The 19853-nt window shown below is 45.4% G+C and overlaps 1 pseudogene; it reads right to left on the bottom strand.

The window, feature by feature from the left end:
• LOC111949732 (tumor necrosis factor alpha-induced protein 2-like) overlaps positions 1 to 19139 on the bottom strand; it is a 29311-nt pseudogene extending 10172 nt beyond the window's left edge.
• Between the last annotated feature and the right edge of the window lie 714 nt (positions 19140 to 19853).

Genomic DNA, 19853 nt, shown 5'->3' with positions numbered 1-19853 from the left:
CACTGATTGGCTGCACTGGTCAGAGTGATATCCCTCCCTTTAGGTGGACAGGAAGGACCATAGGAGCACCCTTTCGGGGCGCACCAAATGAGGAGGGGTGAGGGGTGGATGGTCGGCCCTTACCCTGACAGAGTTGAGACAGTCCAGCTCCAGTTTGTCCACGGTCTCCGAGGGCAACAGTGGCCCCAGCTTGGACCTGTTGAAGGGCATCGTCATGCTGACTGTTCCAAGGACGTCCCTGGAGCGATTACAGTAGGAGGCCAGAGTCAGTGGCATACCCATAGAGTAACACTTAACTAATAAACGACTGTTTATGTACAGTATAATCGACAGTATTTATGCACAGTATTACGTACAATAACATCACACCACCTTGTAACATGCTTTACCGTGAAAGCATAAAGTGAAAATGAAATGAAACATTTCTGACAAGTTTGTGGTTCATGCAAGTTTGTTACAACCTGACATTTAGCTATATACTTTTGTTCATTCCTTTTTTTGTAATGCAATTCTGCTACTTACAAAATCTAATATGTGTAAAATCACAAGTTGCAATACACAATTATTGAATGAACTATTCAATAGTCTACACTCAGTGGCCTTTAAGATGGACACCCACTTGTTATAGATGTTGTAGAGCCAGTCCAGCAGAGAGTAGATATCTGTGATCAGCAGCTGGTCGTCAGTGATGCTCTGCAGTCTGCGGGCCACCGCCTGGTGGTAGCTCTGTAGGTACACCTGGAAGGGTTCGTACTCCTCTGGGTACACTGGCACCACATTCCTCTTGGCCGCCCCCAGGTCCTCCACCACCCGGGTCCGCACCCTGTCCAGGTAGTCCGCCAGCTCCCCGCCCTGGGCCTCGTTCCTCTGGGGCAGGCTCCCGTTTGCTGCCTCCGCCAKCGCCTCCTTCCACRGCTGCTTCAGCTGCCTGGGTCTGGGGCCTCCGGGSAGCGCCCCCTCARCCTGCGCCCAGTCCCGGTCCYRCTGCTCCTCCTGCTGCAGAACCTGCACCACCAGCCCCAGGTTGGGCCCCGCRGTGGGGGAGCGCAGRGACTCACGCACCACCGCCCACAGCTCCTTCTGCAGGGCTTCGTACAGCAGCTCCACGTCTTTGGCTTTGCGCCTGCCGCCGTCTTTGCTCCCGGGGCTGTTGAGGTCCTCTGGGATAGCACCACCTGCTGGCGATGAGGGCAGGGTCGCTGCGGCCGCCTCGTTACACTCCTGCTCCAGCTCCAGGATGTGTGTGTCAGCCAGGAACAGGTCTCTCTTAGTCACCAGCTGCAGAATCTCTAGAACTAAAGGAGAGAGGAGGAAAATTCATGATTCAACTCCACATAACACATGATAAATCATGCGTAGGCAATACAGCTGTATTAAGTCAAAAGGTATAATGGAGACACGATCCTAATGGAACGATCTGGGCTCTCACCTGTCTATCTGTTATGGTACACAACCCACGACCTGGTCAGATGGTCCTATGTAAATCCAAGACCTACTCAAATAAACATGACTATTCTTTGCTTTGAACGTGTCAAAGAGCTATGTTTGTTTTCACATCAAGCTCAAGGCTAAGCCACAGTGTCACTTCCAACACAGGTTCCCACGTCAGATCCTATCCATATCAGAGGCTCCAGGCCTGAGAGACAGATGTTGTTTGTCCCCTTTTGGCGTGTTGTTTTTGGGCAGATTGGAAACGGTTAGACCGATCTCTCTGGAGGTGGGTTAGTTTCATCTCTACTTCAGTTGCACACTTCAAAAGATCCCATCAGGGACATATGGGTGCCAAACATAAATCATCCTACAGTAGATTCCCACAGAATGGCTAATCGTGTGTCCACTCACTGTCCTCTCCTTAGACGCTTCCATATCAGTTTGAGGCCTCTTATACGGCTAGCATAGCTATGGAATAGTATTTAACAAAAGTACACAGTGCTTTGCATTAAAGTGGAGAAATTATATTTCTTGTGGAACTCCATCTTGGCTTCAGAGAGTTCCATTAAGTGTATATAGACTTTTAGAGCCCAGTCTCACCCACTGAGGTGATCTCATCATCTCTTACTCTGATGTGGTCTGAGAAAAAGTTTTAAAATTAGTACTTAAACCAGTGATGAAGTCGACCATTTCCCATCGAAGTCACCAGACACTCCTCTCTGACATCACCCCTCGCCCTCTGGGAGGAGCAACACAGCCCGTCAAAATCAATGAAGTCTGATTGTCAAGTCCAAGCCCGTATTTTATGTCTAATAGCCCTTTTTGATTCAGTTCACAGAAAAGTCTGTTTGTCAAATCAAATCATATTGTATTTGTCACATTTACTGAATACAACAGGTACATTTCACCGTACAGTGAAATGCTTACTTACAAGCCCTTAACCAACAATGATTTAATACGTTTTAAGATAAAAAAAAAAAAGTGTTAAGTAAAAAATGGATAAGTAAAAAATGTAAAAATAAAAGTAACAAATAATTAAACAGCAGCAGTAAAATAACAATAGTGAGGCTATATACAGGGGGTACCGGTTCAGAGTCAATGTGCGGGGGCACCGGTTAGTCGAGGTTATTGAGGTAATATGTACATGTAGGAAGAGTTAAAGTGACTATGCATAGATAATGAACAGAGAGTAGCAGCAGCGTAAAAGAGAGGTCTGGGTAGCCATTTGATTAGGTGTTCAGGAGTCTTTTGGCTTGGGGGTAGAAGCTGTTAAGAAGCCTGTAGGTCCTCAACTAGAGGAAAACACAAAGTAGATTCGTCATACAAGAGCACGTGCGCGCTCAGATTTGTCCAGTTTAAAAAAAAAAAAATGATGATATCCTTTGGAAGGCAAGAAGGGTTCTTTGGAAGGCATTAAGTGTTGTACATAGAACCATACCTGTACATCATATCTTCCCAGCATGCTCTATTGCAGGGTGATTTAAAGAATTGTTTGTTTTAAAATCTGTGTTTTTGCTTATACGTTGATTGGTTGAATAATTGTTTGCTACACAAAGATAAATAACATATATTTTTCTAAACTAATCCAATCTGTTAGAAGTTGGGCTTATTGCATCCGTTACTGAGATGGTTGTTCCAGTTTAGATGATTGAGTTAGTCTCAGTATTCAATCTTCCCTACCCTGGCAGTCATTCTGAATGCAGGTTGCCAGTGATTATAAGTTAAAATTGTTGGATATCCTAACTCTAGCTGGATTCCAATAGGAATTACACTTCACTTTGCAAGCCAGCTTAATGTGACTTGCAAGCATGATGTGGCCTGTAAACCAGGAGTGTCCTAACACTGCTGTGTTAGGGTATAACTAGGCCATCAAAGAAAGGCCTCTATATATATACAGTGGGGCAAAAAAGTATTTAGTCAGCCACCAATTGTGCAAGTTCTCCCACTTAAAAAGATGAGAGAGGCCTGTAATTTTCATCATAGGTACACTTCAACTATGACAGACAAAATGAGAAAAAAAATCCAGAAAATCACATTGTAGGATTTTTAATGAATTTATTTGCAAATTATGATGGAAAATAAGTATTTGGTCACCTACAAACAAGCAAGATTTCTGGCTCTCACAGACCTGTAACTTCTTCTTTAAGAGGCTCCTCTGTCCTCCACTCATTACCTGTATTAATGGCACCTGTTTGAACTTGTTATCAGTATAAAAGACACCTGTCCACAACCTCAAACAGTCACACTCCAAACTCCACTATGGCCAAGACCAAAGAGCTGTCAAAGGACACCAGAAACAAAATTGTAGACCTGCACCAGGCTGGGAAGACTGAATATGTCTGCAATATGTAAGCAGCTTGGTTTGAAGAAATCAACTGTGGGAGCAATTATTAGGAAATGGAAGACATACAAGACCACTGATAATCTCCCTCAATCTAGGGCTCCACGCAAGATCTCACCCCGTGGGTCAAAATGATCACAAGAACGGTGAGCAAAAATCCCAGAACCACACGGGGGGACCTAGTGAATGACCTGCAGAGAGCAGGGACCAAAGTAACAAAGCCTACCATCAGTAAAACACTACGCCGCCAGGGACTCAAATCCTGCAGTGCCAGACGTGTCCCCCTGCTTAAGCCAGTACATGTCCAGGCCCGTCTGAACTAGAGAGCATTTGGATGATCCAGAAGAAGATTGGGAGAATGTTATATGGTCAGATGAAACTAAAATAGAACTTTTTGGTAAAAACTCAACTCGTCGTGTTTGAGGACAAAGAATGCTGAGTTGCATCCAAAGAACACCATATCTACTGTGAAGCATGGGGGTGGAAACATCATGCTTTGGGGCTGTTTTTCTGCAAAGGGACCAGGACGACTGATCCGTGTAAAGGAAAGAATGAATGGGGCCATGTATCGTGAGATTTTGAGTGAAAACCTCCTTCCATCAGCAAGGGCATTGAAGATGAAACGTGGCTGGGTCTTTCAGCATGACAATGATCCCAAATACACCGCCCGGGCAACGAAGGAGTGGCTAGCCAGTCTCCAGATCTCAACCCCATAGAAAATCTTTGGAGGGAGTTGAAAGTCCGTGTTGCCCAGCAACAGCCCCAAAACATCACTGCTCTAGAGGAGATCTGCATGGAGGAATGGGCCAAAATACCAGCAACTGTGTGAAAACCTTGTGAAGACTTAGAAAACGTTTGACCTCTGTCATTGCCAACAAAGGGTATATAACAAAGTATTTAGATAAACTTTTGTTATTGGCCAAATACTTATTTTCCATCATAATTTGCAAATTAATTAATTAAAAATCCTACAATGTGATTTTCCTGGATTTTCTTTTCTCATTTTGTTCTGTCATAGTTGAAGTGTACCTATGATGAAAATTACAGGCCTCTCTCATCTTTTTAAGTGGGAGAACTTGCACAATTGGTGGCTGACTAAATACTTTTTTCCCCACTGTATGTATATATATATATATATATATATATATATATATATATATATATATATATATATATATCATAAGGCCTTTCTTTGAGGACTTATATATATACAGTACCAGTCAACATTATGGACCCACCTACTCATTCTAGGGTTTTTCTTTATTTTTACTATTTTCTACAAGGTAGAATAATAGTGAAGACATCAACATTATGAAATAACACATATGGAATCATGTAGTAACCAAAGTAGCCACCCTTTGCCTTGATGACAGCTTTGCACGCTCTTGGCATTCTCTCAACCAGCTTGGAACCACCTGGAATGCTTTACCAACAGTCTTTGGCTGCTTTTCCTTCACTCTGCGGTCCAACTCATCCCAAACCATCTCAATTGCATTGAGGTTGGTTGGTTGTGGAGGCCAGGTCAGGTCTGATGCAGCACTCCATCACTCTCCTTCTTGATCAAATAGCCCTTACACAGACTGGTTGTCCTGTTGAAAAACAAATGACAGTCCCACTAAGCGCAACCCAGATGCGATGGCGTATCACTGCAGAATCCTGTGGTAGCCATGCTTGTTAAGTGTGCCTAAATAAATGAACTCTAAATAAATGACTGACAGTGTCACCAGCAAAGCACCCCCACACCATCACACCTCCTCCTCCATGCTTCACGGTGGGAACCACACATGCAGAGATCATCCGTTCACTTACTCTGCGTCTCACAAAGACACGGCGGTTGCAACCACAAATCTCAAATTTGGATTTCCACCGGTCTAATGTCCATTGCTCGTGTTTCATGGCCCAAGCAAGTCTCTCCTTCTTATTGATGTCCTTTAGTAGTGGTTTCTTTGCAGCAATTCGACCATGAATGCCTGATTCACGCAGTCTCCTCTGAACAGCTTATGTTGAGATGTGTCTGTTACTTGAACTCTGGGAAGCATTTATTTGGGCTGCAATTTCTGAGGCTTGTAACTCTAATGAACGTATCCTCTGCAACAGAGGTAACTCTGGGTCTTCCTTTTCTGGCTCATGAGAGCCAGTTTCATCATAGCACTTGATGGTTTTTGAGACTGCACTTTCAAAGTTCTTGATATTTTCCGTATTGACTGACCTTCATGTCTTAAAGTAATGATGGACTGTCATTTCTCTTTGCTTATTTGAGCTATTGTTGCCATAATATGGACTTGGTCTTTCACCAAATAGGGCTATCTTCTGAATCAAATCAAAATCAAATCAAACCAAATCAAATTGTATTGGTAACATACACATGTTAGCAGACGTTAATGCGAGTGTTGTGAAATGCTTGTGCTTCTGGTTCCGACAGTCCAGTAATATCTAACAAGTAATCTAACAATTTCCCAACAACTACCTAATACACACAAATCTAAAGGGGTGAATGAGAATATGTACATATAAATATATGGATGAGCGATGGCCGAGTAGCATAGGCAAGGTGTAATAGATGGTATAAAATACAGTATATACATATGATATGAGTAATGTAAGATATGTAAACATTATTAAAGTGCCATTATTTAACGTGGAATTGTTTAAAGTGACTAGTGATCCATTTCTTAAAGTAGCCAGTGATTGGGTCTCAATGTAGGCAGCAGCCTCTCTGAGTTAGTGATTGCTGTTTAGCAGTCTGATGGCCTTGAGATAGAAGCTGTTTTTCATTCTCTCGGTCCCAGCTTTGATGCATCTGTACTGACCTCGCCTTCTGGACGGTAGCAGTGTGAACAGGTGGTGGCTCGGGTGGTTGTTGTCCTTGATGATCTTTTTGGCCTTCCTGTGACATCGGGTGCTGTAGGTGTCATGGAGAGCAGGTAGTTTGCCCCCGGTGATGGGTTTGGCAGACCTCACCACCCTCTGAAGAGCCTTGCGGTTGAGGGCGGTGCAGTTGCCGTACCAGGCTGTGATACAGCCCGACAGGATGCTCTCGATTGTGCATCTGTAAACGTTTGTTAGGGATTTGGGTGACAAGCCAAATTTTGTCAGCCTTCTGAGGTTGTTTGTATAGGTGGGCCATTTCAGTTTGTCTGTGATGTGTACGCCGAGGAACTTAAAACTTTCCACCTTCTCCACTGCTGTCCCTTCTATGTGGATAGGGGGGTGCTCCCTCTGCTGTTTCCTGAAGTCCACAATCATCTATTTTGTTATGTTGACGTTGAGTGAGAGGTTGTTTTCCTGACACCACATTCTGAGTGCCCTCACCTCCTCCCTGTAGTCTGTCTCGTCGTTGTTGGTAATCAAGCCCACTACTGTTGTGTCGACTGCAAACTTGAAGATTGAGTTGGAGGCGTGCATGGCCACGCAGTCGTGGGTGAACAGGGAGTACAGGAGGGGGCTGAGCACGTACCCTTGTGGAGCCCCAGTGTTGAGGGTCAGGGCGGGTTTGAGACCCAGGACCTCCAGCTTGATGATGCGCCTGGAGGGTACTATGGTGTTGAATGCTGAGCTGTAGTCAATGAACAGAATTCTTACACAGGTATTCCTCTTGTCCAGATGGGATAGGGCAGTGTGCAGTGCGATGGCGATTGCATCGTTTGTGGACCTGTTGGGTTGGTATGCAAACTGAAGTGGGTCTAGGGTGGCCGGTAAGGTGGAAGTAATATGATCCTTGACTAGTCTCTCAAAGCACTTCATGATGACAGAAGTGAGTGCTACGGGGCGGTAGTCATTCAGTTCAGTTATCTTTGCCTTCTTGGGTACAGGAACAATGGTGGCCATTTTGAAGCATGTGGGGACAGCAGACTGGGATAGGGAGCGATTGAATATGTCCGTAAACACACCACCCAGCTGGTCCGCACATGCTCTGAGGACGCGGCTAGAGATGCCGTCTGGGCCAGCAGCCTTGCGAGGGTTAACACGTTTAAGTATTTTACTCAGGTCGGCCACGGAGGAGTAGAGGGGGGCCCAGTCCTTGTTAGCGGGCCACAACAGTGGCACTGTATTATCCTCAAAGCGGGCAAAGAAGGTGTTTAGTTTGTCTGGAAGCGTGACGTGGCTGGTTTTCATTTTGTAGTCCGTGATTTCCTGTAGACCCTGCCACATACGTCTCGTGTCTGAGCAGTTGAATTGCAACTCCACTTTGTCCCTGTACCGGCATTTTGCTTGTTTGATCGCCTTGCGGAGGGAATAACTACACTGTTTCAGCCATATTCCCAGACCTCTTTACATGGTTAAATGCGGTAGTTTACGCTTTCAGTTTTGCGCGAATGCCGCCATCCATCCARGGTTTCTGGTTAGGGTAGGTTTTAATAGTCACAGTGGGTACATCATCTAAAATGCACTTATTTATGAACTCACTCACCGAGTCAGCGTATAGATCAATGTTGTTCTCTGAGGCTGACCGGAACATATCCCAGTCGGCGTGATCAAAATAATCTTGAAGCGTGGCTTCCGATTGGTTAGTCCAGCGTTAAATGGTTCTCGTCACTGGTACATCCTGTTTGAGTTTCTGCCTATAAGACGGTACGAGCAAGATGGCGTCGTGGTCGGATTTGCCGAAGGGAGGGTGGGGGAGGGCTTTGTATGCATCGCGGAAGTTAGAGTAGCAGTGATCGAGTGTATTACCCCCGCGCGTAGTGCAATCAATATGCTGATAGAATTTAGGTAGCCTTGTTCTCAAATTTGCTTTGTTAAAATCCCCAGCTAAAATAAATGCAGCCTCAGGATATATATATCCAGTTTACATAGAGTCCAGTGAAGTTCCTTGAGGGCCGTCTTGGTGTCTGCTTGAGAGGGAATGTACACAGCTGTGACGATATCTGACGAGAATTCTCTTGGGAGGTAATATGGCCGGCATTTGATTGTAAGGAATTCTTGGTCGGGTGAGCAGAAGGACTTGAGTTCCTGTATGTTGTTATGATTACACCATGAGTCTTTAATCATGAAGCATACACCCCCGCCCTTCCTCTTCCCAGAGAGGTGTTTATCTCTGTCGGCGCAATGCATGGAGAAGCCCAGTGGCTGAACCGATTCCGACAACATATCCAGAGAGAGCCATGTTTCCGTGAAACAGAGAATGTTACAATCTTTGATGTCTCTCTGGAAGGCAACCCTTGCTCGAATTTCATCTACCTTGTCAAGAGACTGGACATTGGCGAGTAGTATACTTGGGAGCGGTGAGTGATGTGCACGTCTACGGAGCCTGACCAGGAGGCCGCTTCGTCTGCCCTTTCTGCAGCGCCGTTGTTTTGGGTGGTGGTCCAAACAGAGGATCCGCTTCGGGAAAGTTGTATTCCTGGTCATAATGTTGGTAAGTTGACATCGCGCATATATCCAATAGTTCTTCCCGGCTGTATGTAATAAGACTTAAGATTTCCTGGGGTAACAATCTAAGAAATAATACATAAAAAAACAAAATACTGCATAACTTCCTATGGACTCGAAGCGAGGCGGCCATCTCTACGACCACCCCTACCTTGTCACAACACAACCGATTGGCTCAAACGTATTAAAGAAGGAAAGAAATTCCACAAATGAACTTTTAACAAAGCACACTTGTTAATTGAAATGCATTCAATTAACAAGTATTTTTACATAGTGATTATGGCTGTAGATTGCATGAAAAAGCTTTCGTCACATACTTCTCTAAAACAAGCCCTACTTTATGGCTTTGATTCAATCTGTGGTTTTGCCGCCCTAATGTAATTGGCTTATATACTATAAGGCTCCTTGAGTCCTTTTCACTTGACCTCACTCACTGAATGCAATTGTGAAATGGAAAAGACCCATTTTTAGGGATATTGTGCAAAACACTGTGCCTTATTTACATAGTTCATTCCAATAAACAGTCTTAAGTGCCATCCTTTTACAGGTACTGATGCTTTTCTAGAGCAGAGAGCTTTGAAATGCTCTTCTTGTCTGGGTCCCATGAACTGTATACTGCGATAACATTTTAGACCAAAGTTCAATCAGTTTTTATCTGATGGCAAAGTACCCATGTTGATTAACTTATTTGTGGTTATGGGAGTTGGCTGGCAAAAGTGCCACTCTCTGCATTTTTTTAATTGAACCTTTATTTAACTAGGCAAGTCAGGTAAGAACAAATACTTATTTACAATGACGGCCTACACCGGCCAAATACAGACGACTCTGGGCCAATTGTGCGCCACCCTATGGCACTTCCAAACACGGCCGGTTGTGATACAGCCTGGATTCAAACCATGGTGTCTGTAGTCTCACCTCTAGCACTGAGATGCAGTGCCTTAGACCGCTGCGCCACTCGGGAGCCTATGGTGGGACCCGGCGGGTAACAAAAGCATAGCAGAAGTTCAAGAGGACATTAGGACAAATGGGGAACGGTCTCACATTCTAAGTTGCTTATTAACTGACCAATCCAAAGATCAGCCATCGACAGAGTGTTCCCAGTACCTGAAAGTTTTCCCAGTACCTGAAACAGGTGGATGGAGGAAGCTTTCCAATCATACCTACAAAGCAATAAAGCTAGCATTATGTATATTTCAATACAGACATATTTAAAGCTTCTAAGCTCTATACAGCAAGGAACACGTCAAGGTATATATTACCATGTTTTACCGCACCAATAAACCAAACCGTTTTATGACTTACAAAGAACTAGTTGTGGGTCCAAGCTATCAGAGTACAGGACAACTACACCGATATAAAGCCAACCCTTCCATTCAAAGCAACTAACTACAGTTTGAAAAAAAACTATTGAATGCTTGCTTGTGAAACATACAGTTGAAGTCGGAAGTTTACATACTCCTTAGCCAAATACATTTCAACTCAGTTTTTCACAATTCCTGACATTTAATCCGAGTAAAAATTCCCTGTTTTAGGTCAGATAGGATCATCACTTTATTTCAAGAATGTGAAATGTCAGAATAATAGTCTAGAATGATTTCTTTCAGCTTTTATTTCTTTCATCACATTCCCAATGGGTCAGAAGTTTACATACACTCAATTAGTATTTGGTAGCATTGCCTTTAAATTGTTTAACTTGGGTCAAACGTTTCGGGTATCCTTCCACAAGTTTCCCACAATAAGTTTGGTGAATTTTAGCCCATTCCTCCTGACAGAGCTGGTGTAACTGAGTCAGGTTTGTAGGCTTCCTTGCTCGCACACGCTTTTTCAGTTCTGCCCACAAATGTTCTATAGGATTGAGGTCAGGACTTTGTGATGGCCACTCCAATACTTTGACTTTGTTGTCCTTAAGCCATTTTGCCACAACTTTGGAAGTATGCTTGGGATCATTGTCCATTTGGAAGACCGATTTGCGACCAAGCTTTAACTTCCTGACTGATGTCTTGAGATGTTGCTTCAATATATCCACATAATTTTCCTGCCTCATGATGCCATCTATTTTGTGAAGTGCACCAGTCCCTACCGCAGCAAAGCACCCCCACAACATGATGCTGCCACCCCCGTGCTTCACGGTTGGGATGGTGTTCTTCGGCTTGCAAGCCTCCCCCCTTTTTCCTCCAAACATAATGATGGTCATTATGGCCAAACAGTTCTGTTTTTGTTTCATCAGACCAGAGGACATTTCTCCAAAAAGTACGATCTTTGTCCCCATGTGCAGTTGCAAACCGTAGTCTGGCTTTTTTATGGCGGTTTTGGAGCAGTGGCTTCTTCCTTGCTGAGCGGCCTTTCAGGTTATGTCGATATAGGACTCGTTTTACTGTGGATATAGATACTTTTGTACCTGTTTCCTCCAGCATCTTCACAAGGTCCTTTGCTGTTGTTCTGGGATTGATTTGCACTTTTCGCACTAAAGTACATTCATCTCTAGGAGACAGAATGTGTCTCCTTCCTGAGCAGTATGACGGCTGCGTGGTCCCATGGTGTTTATACTTGCATACTATTGTTTGTACAGATGAATGTGGTACTTTCAGGCATTTGGAAATTGCTCCCAAGGATGAACCAGATTGGTGGAGGTCTACTTGGTTGATTTCTTTTGATTTTCCCATGATGTCAAGCAAAGAGGCACTGAGTTTGAAGGGAGGCCTTGAAATACATCCACAGGTACACCTCCAATTGACTCCAATTATGTCAATTAGCCTATCAGAAGCTTCTAAAGCCATGACATCATTTTCTGGAATTTTCCAAGCTGTTTAAAGGCACAGTCAACTTGGTGTATGTAAACTTCTGACCCACTGGATTTGTGATACAGTGAATTATAAGTGAAATAATTTGTCTGAAACAATTGCTGGAAAAAATACTTGTGTCATGCACAAAGTAGATGTCCTAACCAACTTTCCAAAACTATAGTTTGTTAACAAGAAATTTGTGGAGTGGTTGAAAAACGAGTTTTAATGACTCCAACCTAAGTGTATGCAAACTTCTGACTTCAACTGTACATGGAATGCTATTGTGTTACAATAGTTTACTCAAAAGAAAACTCAAAGAGTTGTTTACACATTCTGTGTGATAAGTGCAAGGGGGTAGGTCTGGTATTTACAGTCATTACACAATGTGATTAGAGGGGTTAGAGTAGTGAATCACTGTGTCCTAGAGTGTTTGGAGATGCTTGTCTCAGCATACCGGCCAGCCCAAGTGAGGTGACTGGAGCATAGCACTTGGAGGAGAAGAAAACTGTTGGATGAGAACCAGGAGGAGTCAGCCATGTCTCTTACTATCTGCTAATGATTGGGCTGCTGTGTGTCTCGGCATCAGGTGTCAAACTCAATAAGGCTCCCGATCTGCTTGCATAGCTCATTTGTGGCTCTGGGCAGCCGGATAGCAATTCACATGCTGTTGTCCTGTATAGCCCAGCAGCATGGCAGGATATGATGTAATTTCCTACTCCTCCAGTCCAGTGGTGTGGTAACTGAACACAACGACCCCAGGAAAAGGGGCAGGGAGGTGTGGGGCTGGGGCGGTGACATGACACCACTTTGGGGACTCTCTCTTATAGGCCTACGAAGCACATCGCACCACTGATATGGTGCGTCACAGATCAGCTGTGTAAATAACCATCCCTCTTTCTCTGTTCGGGGCACCGCGCGGCTTCCAGGAGCCTTTGCAGTGCTGAGTTGCCCGTTTAGAGGATGCGGGGCCGCTCCGCTTCCGGCCTGCCGCCTTGCTCATCCTTCCCTGTCCCGCTTGAGGAAGAGAAGTAGCGCCCAGCGATGCCATGGCTCCGCCGATACCCCTCCCCCCAACAACACTCCATTATGGCCAAAGTTGCCTGCCAACGCAGCGGAAGGACATCTAAATATAAAACACAATGCAGCCAGGCACATGTCCCTTAAAGAGAGTGGGTGGTGGAAAATGACTGTTCTTCCTCCCTTTAGGAGGACACCACGTCTTCCACATGATGGGTGTCTCCCCCCAGACAGAGCCCTCAGCCTGGGCGTTACCTGTCACATGATGTAGCTGGTGGTGACGTGTCACAGAGGGTGTAACTGTGTCACCCACTGGGACGATTAGTCCGCCGTGGCTCAGCCTGCGCCCAATCACCACGTTAAGGTGAGAGGTCAGTGGCCCTCATGTTTAGTAGAGATGGGGGAATTTTTAGAGACCCAAAACGCACCAGAACTGGATTGCCAGATGTTTGAGGGCTCTGCACAGAGATTTGACGGCCTATCCAGGAGTCATTAAAAGCACGGATTGGCCTGGAATGGGCAGTTCCACAGATGCTTAGCTAAGCTACACAGAACAGGGGAACACTTGTCTTTTGTTCCAAGGCACTTGCCCTCTAAGCCTGTCATAAGCAACAAACCCAGCTAATGTATAGCAGTGGCACCACCCTTCCTCAGTGAAAACCACAAAAGGTATAATGTTGCGAGGGCTGCCTATGGGATCTATGAAGGCTTACATATTATGTAACTTTACCTTGAGGAATTTAGGGAGAAATGTTGGGCTTTTGTATTCCCAAAGGGAGTAAAATAAATTCTTCACTCAAATAAAAGCACTGACTAAGCAAGATATGTAGTGTACTCTCTTTTCAAATTATGCAGGGTATCAACGCACCTGCAGAACTGCCATCGAGACGCTCTCCAGTCATGCTGCTCAGAGCCTAGCAGCACAGAGGGTTATATTGTCCGGGGGTGTCAAACACAAAGTCAAATATGAGCCTCCTTCCTGGATGGCAAAACCACAGTTCTCTCTGCAGTGAATTCAAAGCAGCATCATATGTTCCCCTTAAACTGTATGTCTAAGATCGAAGAACCCCATCTACGCCCACCACCTCCCCAGTCCCCTGCAGGCTTTCTATGGGTACTGTATGTGGACACCTGAGCTGTAGAACCTCACCTCCCATGCTCTGGTACCCATTCAGCCTTTATCTAGACAGAAGCAGCCTAGCCTGGTCCCAGATCTGTTTGTGCTGTCGTAAAGCCAACTGCTATGGTTGTTGTCAATGCCAAACAGACATGGGACCAAGCTAGAGGCAGCCTGCCCGCCTTCACATCTAAGCGCGTGCGATCCAAAAGCAAAAAATCAAATAAGCAGAGGAGCATCCAACAATTTTCCCACAGCTCCACCAAAATCCCCCATATTCCTGCAGGCACAGCTGGGTCAAATCTGTTCCCCCCTTTCCTTCCTATCCTCTCCTTCCATCCCTTTCTCCACAATCCTAAGCTCAGCCACAACAAAGCAAACCTGGCCCTGACCTGGCCATGTCCTGAGAAAGCCTTTGGTCCCAGGCAAGCCCTCCAGGCCTCGGTTGTCCCTCTGGATGGAGAGTGACATGGCGTCCATGTGAAGTGAGCGGCGGCCCAGAAACAAAGAGGCCTCCTCCCCAGCCACTCCCTCCCGTCAGCACACGCCCCGGCAGGGCTGGGACTGATCACATTAACTCATCCTGGGAGTCAATAGTGCACTGTACTCAAATTCCCCTTTCTCCTCATTGCTCTGGACATTCAACTGACACTGACAAAACAAACACTAATCGGATCATAGGAAAAGTACACTGCCTGGGTTGTCACTCCGGCAGAAAAGGCAGCTCTGCCCAGTTTTTTTTTACCAACTGATTGCTCGTTATACTGTTTTTCTATTTGCTGCCATAGTGAGGTATGAAAACACGTGTTACTTTTGGCACACGGAAACTTGAAACTGACTGTGTTATAGCTGGTGTGTTTCAAGGTCATATATTGAATATGAGAGGAAGCAGCATGCATTTCATCATGGCTAATATAGCCATTTGTTGCTAGGATCCTGACCTGGACACAGTTTTCACAGCAGTTACTGCAGGACATGAGCCAGTGCTAGTTACGGTTTTATGGTTCAGGGGCCTTGGGGTTGTCATTTGGCAAGGCCTGGAAATCATTCACTAGGCTGTGGCCTGCACCTCCTATATGGCCCTGTTATCAAGGCGCTCTCGGATGCCGTCTGGACCTCTGTGAACTCAACCCAATGTGGACGCACCCAGCCAATCAGAGGGGTATGACACACAGAGCCTACGACTACCATGTTAGCTGGGTAACCAGAGAGGGCTGATGATGATGGGGAAAGTGGGTTGGAACAGGAGGCTGTGGGCTGAGGGCTTGGTCAGAATATGTTGTAATCTGACCCTAGCTTTCCGAATACCTGAGGCCAGGTTGGTTGCCACACTTATCTGATTGGAAGAACACTGAAGGGGAAATCCCATGCGGAGGTACAGGGAGCAGTGTTGAGGTTGCTGTAGCTTTGTGCCCTTTCACACTATACATATGTAACTGCTTTACTTTCAAGGTACAGATGGGTTGCAAGACGTGCTGTGGTTTCACATATGAATATGTGTTTCCTTAGTTTCAATACCTATCATGGCTGCATTCTCTTTTCTATATTCTGTCTTGAATTATTTAGCATCAACACGCTGCATCTTTGATTGAGGGATCATTCAAACGTAGCTTTCAATATGTCTGAAACAGTTGGCAAATAGTCTGAATAGTCACTCACTCTCCATTACTGAGGTATTTCCTGACACTTGAGCACAGCCACACAGTCGACTTAGCCGAGCACAGACTGTTTTCTTTCTGGAATGAATGCCACAGTACTGATGTCCGCAAACGTACACTGTCCGTCCTGTTTTCCTTAGCTCCTGACTCTTTTTTTAAGGACCAGTCTAGAAACAAACAGCCTCAAGGAACAAAGACTTGTCCCATGTTGAAGGAGGGCCCAACTCTTTACAGAGGGATGGCTTGGTGAGAATGTTACTGCTACTGCTTGTAAACCATCTTGTCTTAATTGTTTTATTCAACTAAGCAAGTCAGTTAAGAAGACAATCATTGGGTTAACTGTCTTGTTCTGACACGACTTCTGCCGAAGTTGGTCCCTCTCCTTGTTCGGGTGGCGTTCGGCGGTCGACGTCACCGGCTTTCTAGTCACCACCGATCCATGTTTCATTTTCGTTTTGTTTTGTCTTATTGATACACACCTGGTTTCCATTCTATTAATTAATGTTCCTTATTTAACCCTCTGGCTTCCCTCTCTGTTTTGTGCGTTATTGTTTGTCATGTGGGTTCGTTCAGTTGTGCTCTGGTATATTGTGTTTTTCCTTGTTGGCACATTTCTTATATTTTGAGTAAATTCGGATTATTACTCATATCTGTGTCCTGCGCCTGACTCCGCATTTTTCCATTCACCAACAACCTCACATGTTCAGGGGCAGAACGACAGATTTTTGCCTTGTCAGCTCGGGGATTCGAACCAGCAACCTTTCTTTATAAGACCATGATGGTGTTAATAAATATTTACCAGCTTCAACATAACCCTGAAAAGACCTTTAAAGTAGAAGTTTCAGTTTTGTAGAATGAGGAAATGAATCTAACAAGCTATGACTGAAAGAAACAAGAGTTCCCTACTGGTCATGTCTTTTTTATTTAAGCGGGTTAACAACCACCGTCACTGTTCTGCTGCACAACAGTTTGTGCTGACAGCTGAGAGAACAATGCCAGAAAGAGCCATGTTTCCCCCTAACAAACACGGTCAAATAAACAAATATAACGCCTCTTCGCTGTGGGTCAGCTGGAGGGGGGGGGGGTTCATCCAAGAAATAACACACATGGTTGAAACACACAGAGTGGAGCACGCATCCCATTCCTCCTCTGTGGATCCCTCTTTCATCACTCTCTTCGTACGGCACTCATGCATGGGTCCCCGGGGCGAGTTGTAATGGTGTAAAGCTTTGATATGACAGCCCGTATGGCTGAATTTCTAAAGGCGATAAGGCCATTCTGTCCTGCTTCACTAGTCTCAGATATGTCATGGGGCCCAGTGGTGCAGGTAAAATGGCATGAACATGGAGAAGCAGCATCTATATAAAGACTCAGAATGTGTGACATGTCCTCTGGGTCACATCAATGGAGCCATGAAGCCAACAGCCTGTAAACCACACATCTCAGTGATATTTTGAGCGTGATACGATGGTATTTGGACTGCTTGCTTAGTGAAAGGCCAGGACAAAGAGCGAACATGTCTGATCCTGAGCTCTCAGCAGTTTCTATGTGCTGTTGGTGAAGCTGGTTAAATGGACTTGTGCATTCTTTATAAAAAACATTTTTCTTTTTTTTAAATGGGGCTGTTGCTACCACCTTTAGCCTTACCTTTACTCTTCACACAGAGAGACAGGCACATCCTGTTGGTATTAAACATGAAAGCTGATCTCTAGCCATGCTGACATGGTGGAATACCGTTACTGAGTGCCCTCACGCTATCCCGAACGTTAAGCTCTGGATTATTTAATTCAGACTCAAGGAATCAAGTTCTATGCTTTATAAAGATTTAAAAGACCTATCGTTAGAAAATGATTAGTGTATAATAAGGATTCAATAAAAAAAGTCATTTTCCAGCAGTGGTTATTCTAAGCAGAATGGAGTACATTTTCCAGCAATTGTGTTAACTGTAGTCTTTCATCCTGGAGATGCAATTTAATGAACAAAGGTGTGGGACGGAGCAGCACATATTTCATGGAGAGGAAGGCCAGTGTAATAGTGAGTAAAGCCCCACAGCCCCGTCTTACTTCAAATATTTCTGTGGGAAACCCTTTGGTTGGTCCTCCTGCATGGGAATGACCGCATCTCTCAGCAGTGGCCCAGTTGGACCTGGTCTCCTCTATCCCAGCGACATCTTTCTCCCATTGTTTCCAAAGTGTCCAAAAATAGCCCAGACATTGAGACATTCATAACATCATCTCTGTTGTGAAAATAGTAACATACTGCAGAGAATATAGCGGGAATGATTGTTTGCTGGAAGGGAGGCTGACACTGTTATATGATAGACCTGTGAAACATGGAATGCTCAGCTGAACTGAAGTAAACCTTGGCCATAACCATCAACTAACTGTTTGGGTTATTATCAGCCATGATCTCCATTAATTTGAGCAGTATCTTATCTCTTCAAATGTAATGGGGAGATAGCATAACCTTACTGGTTCAGTTACCAATTAACAGTCATTGAAATTCATCATAAGACCCCTGTTGGAATCATTCAGAGTGGATCCCAGTGCATACTGGCTAACCCTTAGTAACCCAGAGCTCCACTGAGGGCTGTCCTTACCTGAGAGGGGCTCCCTTGGCTTCACCTCCTCCACCACCTCCTCCTCCACCACTTCCTCTTCATGAGACGAGTGGTCGGCCATGGACTCCCTCTTCAGCTTACCCAGGCCCACCATCTTCATGAAGGAGAGCCGGCGGCTGGAAGAGTCACCCCCTTCGCTCTCTGAGCACAGCTCCCCGTTGGTCAGGCTTTCCTTGCGAAGGCTCTCCCTGCACTTCCCTGCAAATCTGTGCAGAGAAGAGGTGAAGTTAAGGGTTAAGGGGTTATGTTATAGGAGATGTGGGCTGAGCTCAACATCCTCTACTAAACCACTCCTCAACAGCTTTTCTCTACACCTCTCGTACCTGAGTAAGCTTCCTTCTGAGCTCCGTCGGCCCTTCTTCTTCTTCTCTGAGGTGGGGGTGCTTGCTACGGACCCCTGAGGGGAAGGGGTGGCAGTGCCCTTACTGCGGCCTGACATACGGAGCCCCTTGCCCAGCTTGCCCAGAGTCTTCAGCGGGGACACGCCTCGGATGCGTTCCAGGGTGCCCTTGAACGAACTCCTCCCTGAGCCGCCACGTCTCTCCTCGTTCGCCTCATTCTCATCCTCCTCGTCCTCGAAGGGGTTACGGTCTCGTGGCGTGCCCCCGTCCAGGAGTGAGTGCGCCTGAGTCCATTCCTCACTGTCACTGGGCACCTCAAAGGCGCTGGATTTCAACTTCAGGCTCATCTTGCGAAGGATCAGCTCGCCACGCGTGTTCTCCAACTCCCCGTTCACCCTGCTGCCTCCCTTCAGCCGCGCTGGGAGGTTCTTGAGGATGGGCATGCTTCCACTTGGGGGTTAAACTAAGGAACAGAGAGAGAGAGAGAGAGAGAGAGGAAGAGATGTGGAATGATTACATGGGACCTCTTCCAAGAGATGCTTCCATTAAATTGGACCTGAATGAAACTGATAGCACAGTATGTCACACATCTTTCTTTGTTCATTTTAGTAGGCTACCTAATAAGATTTCGTCTGATACAGCTAACGGGGATAGTTGCTAAAGTAACTCAGATATACAGTTTAAGATAACAGTCATCTGTTCACCCAATGTTATCGCCCCACCCTTGTGTCAGGTAATGGGAGAGTTCAGATATAGGATGGTTATCAGCAATCATTAATCATCTTTAAAGAGAGAGTCATCTGATAAAACATTAACAGGTAACCTTCTGCCTTACCACCCAAACAGGAATCACCATGGAAACCCCAACCCTGCTTCCGTTTGGGTGGGAAGACGGTTGTGAATAGATGTGCTATGCTATCATAGTCATGTGGCTGAGGTCCAGGAACTGGGCCTGTTTTATTAGGTTTCAGATCCTTGTTCTACTTGTTTATGCGCTACAGTCTTTGATGCCCTTTGACCCTTTTCAAGAAAACATGTTTGTCCCTCTTCATGGTCTTCCTGCCACACCGAGCGCCCTGGGATATTTACGGCTGGTGACAAGGGGAAGGGACAACGCTGAATCACTTCCTCCTTATGTGTATGTGTGTGCTCAACAAGCTTTGGGAAAATGA

Source organism: Salvelinus sp. IW2-2015, linkage group LG22 (genome assembly GCF_002910315.2).
Source record: "Salvelinus sp. IW2-2015 linkage group LG22, ASM291031v2, whole genome shotgun sequence".
In the NCBI taxonomy this organism is placed as follows: domain Eukaryota; kingdom Metazoa; phylum Chordata; class Actinopteri; order Salmoniformes; family Salmonidae; genus Salvelinus; species Salvelinus sp. IW2-2015.
Note: the sequence above shows the minus strand (reverse complement) of the source record. Positions and strands in the feature narration are given on the sequence as shown.